General features: G+C 50.1%; 1 protein-coding gene across 1 annotated transcript in view; it reads right to left on the minus strand.

Annotated features, from left to right (window-relative positions):
* Positions 1 to 4,530, minus strand: part of Kcng4 (potassium voltage-gated channel modifier subfamily G member 4) — an 11,051-nt gene that overhangs the window by 2,733 nt on the left and 3,788 nt on the right. The gene's annotated exons all lie outside the window — the stretch shown is intronic.

The raw sequence follows: 4,530 nt of genomic DNA on the forward strand, positions 1-4,530 counted from the left end.
AGGAAGGAAGGAAGGAAGGAAGGAAGGAAGGAAGGAAGGAAGGAAGGAAGGAAGGAAGGAAGGAAGGAAGGGTGGGTTTAATCTAGGCTCACAGTTTAAGAGGGACAGCCAGCCATGGTGGAGAAGACAGCTCCACGGTGGCTATGTTGAAGTGTGAGAAGATAGCTTCCCTCTGAAAGCCTTCCTAGGTGTACTGTGTGTGTATGTGTGAAGGCCAGAAAACAATCAGGGCTATCATTGTTCAGGCTCTGACATTTTGTTTTGTGTGTGTGTGGGGGGGGGGCATTGTTTTTATTTTTTTGTTTTTCTTTTGACACAGGGTCTCTTACAGGTCTGGAGATCTGGAGATTGCCAAGTGGGTGAGGCTGGCCGGCCAGCAAGCCCTAAGGATCTGCCTGCGTCTGCCTCCCCAGTGCTAGGATTACAGGTGTATGCACGACACCAGGCCTTGTAGGGTGGATTCCGGTATTCTGCCTCCATTCTTTGTGCTTCCTAATTCCTAACCAACTGAGCCATCTTCCCAGGCCCTAGAGCAGTGGTTCTCAACCTTCCTAATGCTGCGACCCTTCAGTACAGCGATGGCGGTGATCCCCAATCACAAAATTATTTCACTGCTTTTTCATAACCCTAATCTTGCTACTTTTATGAATCACAATGCAAATAAATAAATAAATAAGTAAATAAATAAATATCCTGATTTGCAGGATATCTGATATGTAGCCTCCGTGAAAGGGTCTTTGACCCCCACCCAAAGGGTCGCGATGAACAGGTTGCGAATTACTGCCTTAGAGGCACACTTTGGTCTTGCTATGTGCTGTGGGCTAGGCTGTCCGTCATGTGGTTATTACATTGTAGCTAGGCAGATCAGTCCAGTAGAAACCAGGGTTTCCTGCCTCTGTGGCAGCTAGATAGAGCCAAATGCTTATCACCTATGGAAGGACATCAGATAGGGCTGCAAGCTCCTTACGCTGACCCCTTTTCTGGCACTAGGACAGTAGACACCGGAGGACTGACAACGACACCCCAGTGGAATACAGGAACATTCACATCAAGAAGGCCCAGGTTCAGAGTGGGAGCCGCGGCTCACTTAGCCCTGTCACTCAGAGACCGGCACCCAAGAGAAAACAACTTCCATTTTGTTTAAAGCTTCCTGTCCCAGGCCTCCTTATTACAGCAATCAACCTTCACTTTCACTGACGAAAGCATCGCTTAGGCAGGCATACAGCTCCACTGTTGTCCCTGAAGCCACACAGCCATGTCCTGGGCAAAGGGCATGGCCACATGTTACACTCCAGGAAATGGGCCACACCCATATGTGCACTGCCTGTAGCTGGTCCTGTCCTGCCCCACTCCGGGTCTCTTAGTCGCTATTGCCTTGTCCTCTCTTTATCCACAGTCACAGTTCCTTCCTTCAACAAAATGGACTAAGGCCCACTTGGCCGAGTCCTGGAGGCAGGAAGCTGCTGGGCAGACGGTCCTGAGGCTGCAATCTAGCCTTTAAAAGGTGTGGTCACAACCCTTTGCCCAGACACTGTCTCCTACCCACAAGGGTCACCAATGTGTCACCCACTCCTGACCCCTGCCTCCCGATGTATCTCAGCATCTCCCTGCTCCTCAGTGAGGTCCTTAATCAAAACCATCAGCCTCTCTGAGCCTGGAGAAACAGGACCCCGCCCCTCCCCCACTACCACCCGATGCATAATCTGCATTTAAACAGGATCTCACGCTCAGGACTGCCCCTAAAGACTTTAGTTTGGGTCTGGGTTCTCCAGGCTTTCTATGAAAATGCTGTGCAATCTGGAAGTGATCCCTAGCTGTCTCTGGGCTCCAGTGTTTGATGAAGAGGGTGGAACACAACCAGAATCCCCCAGGATGCCAGCTACAAAGACAGATTCTGGGGTCCATCACGAACTCAAAGCCTTGGACCCAAGCTCAGACATGGGAACTTGGGGAGGGTCTCTCCCCCTGACTTTAGAGCCCTCGGAAGTCCTAGAATCTGGGCTAACTTTGTTTCCTTGTTGAGATCTGGGAGCCTTGGGGAATACTGCCTAATGACCAGCAGCTTGGGAAGGTGACTCTGGAGGGCCCAGCAGGCCCAGCAGGCCATGCTTCTGCCTCTGGTGCTGCATTTGGCTATTCAAGGCATGTACACCCTGTCCTCTCTCCTCTGGTCTGTGCTGCCGGCCTCCCTGCACTGCAGCAGGCTGGCTCTGCCTAGTCACTCTATCTGCATCCTGCTCTGCCCTGCATCCTAACAAGCTTGGGGCCTGCCTTCAAGGGCTAGCATCTCTGCAGCCATGCAGGGACACATGGGACAGAGAGATAGAGGGGCTTTAGTAGAGGATATGGTACCCAATCCATCCTCATTTGAAGGAAAGGGGCTTGGGGAGAAAGAAACACACACACACACACACACACACACACACAAGTACCTCTTTCTCTCTAAGGAAGACTCTGGCCACAGGGCCTGGGACAGTTTGGCCCATGATGTCTTTATAGCTCTGGATTTGGGCACGGGGAAATCTGGTTTGGGGACCCCACAATTCCAGATGAAGTGGGGAGTCAGCCATTGTATTGTCGTGTGCCTTGTCCCTGGCAATGGTGAGAAAGCCCTGCCCCCTTCCTGCAGTCGAGGTGAGCTAGCCCCCAGGAAGCTGTGATAGAAATGAAAGACCACACAGGCACACGGGGCCTAGCATGCTGGAGGCCACAGACAGGTGACACTGGGAACTAGGTAAGGGTCACCTCCAGGACTCCCACAGTCAAAACAGCTGCTCAGGCCACCCTGGGTTGACTGGGAAGGGCCCCAAGGGAACTTTTGGGGTGAGAGAAATAGCCTAGGTTGACAGGCAGGGGTAGGGTTGAAGGAGTGTTCTTGTTCTTTTTTCTTTTTTTTTTTTTTTAAAGTTTCTATGTGTATACCTGAAAACTGAACAATTAGAAGAAGGAGGGTTGGTGACATGGCTCAGTGGGTTAAAGCTCTTGCCACCAAGTCAGGCTTGACAACCTGTTGGGACCCACACAGTGGAAAACCAGCTCCTGAAAGCTGTCCTCTGACCTACACACACACACACACACACACACACATACACACACATACACACACACACACATACACACACACATACACACACACATACACACACACACATACACACACATATACATACACATACACCACACACACACATACACACACATATACACACACACACACACAACCTGCTGGACTGGGTGGAAGGGAACTTGAACTTAGGGGACAGCTTGGCAGCTCCTCCAGGGGTTAAGCTCACACTCAAGATTCCGAAAGGTCACACTTACGTACACACCCAAGAGGAATAAGAAAACACACAGCAAAACACAACCTATTCAGGCTTGGACCCAGCCTGCAGACAAAAGGTGGAAAAACCACAGAGGTCACCAGCCAACCTACAGATGGATAAGCAAACGTGGAATAGCCAGATGCCAGCTGGGACAAAACAATGGAGTCTGGGTTCCCACGGGTCACATCCCCAGGGTCCCTCGGGGTGTCATTAAATTACCATGCCCTATAGCTCTCCTCAGGACAGCTGGCTGGCTAAATAGAACCACTCTCTGCCTGGCTGCTGTCCCCTGAGGACAAATGAGAAATACAAATGTATACTAGAAAGAACATTGGCTTTTTATGTAAATGTCAGGGGCATGGTCTTGAAAGAATTAAGATCCTACGGTTGTCTGTCCATCCTCAGCCTTCCTGGCTCTCTGAATTATCATTCCCAACAGAAGCAGAGACACTCTGGAGGCTGCGACCCTTGAGATGGGGCAGCAGGTACAAAGGTGACTCTGGAGAATAAACACAGGGACACGGTGTCTGTCTATGGACATGAATCCTTCTTACCCTGTGGGACACAACTGCCAGTTTCTCAGGGACAGCTTTGGGCTGTCCAGGCCTGCAGACTGGTGACCTGCCTCTGATTAGATTTTCCCAGCGCCGTTAAGCCCAGCCTGGGTTTGCACTCTGTAATCTTCAAAGCTCTGAGCCCTGAAAAGCCCTGATGTCTCTGCACGGAAAAAGCTCCTGGCTCCCTCACACTCTCTTCTCTCCCCAAAGAAGAAAACCACCTGTGTGGAGATTGGCTTTGATTCTTCAGTAACTGGGACCTGGTGTCCTTGACTGGGGTAAGGACACTGCTTACTCTGCCCTAATCCTCAGAAGCAAAAAATAAGAATAAAATAAATCTACATGTAGATATTCCCATGGGCAAACAAGCTTTTCCATTTTGTGCCAAAGTCTAAGAGGGGGTGGGGGTTCGTGATTGCAACTACAATCTCAGTGGGAGGAAGCAGCTGTTTGAAAGACTAAAGAATGGGTGCTACCATACCTTTTTCTTTCAGAGAAAACATTGGTCAGTCCAATGAAACATATTTTGATCAGCAACTATTGGTAGAGAACTTAATTGTGTTTGAGGCACATGCTGGCTCTCGCTGGTCAAATCTGTAAGGAGGCAGCAACGTGTGTGTGTGTGTGTGTGTGTGTGTGTGTGTGTGTGT

The sequence above is a fragment of the Mus caroli genome, chromosome 8 (genome assembly GCF_900094665.2).
Source record: "Mus caroli chromosome 8, CAROLI_EIJ_v1.1, whole genome shotgun sequence".
In the NCBI taxonomy this organism is placed as follows: Eukaryota; Metazoa; Chordata; class Mammalia; order Rodentia; family Muridae; genus Mus; species Mus caroli.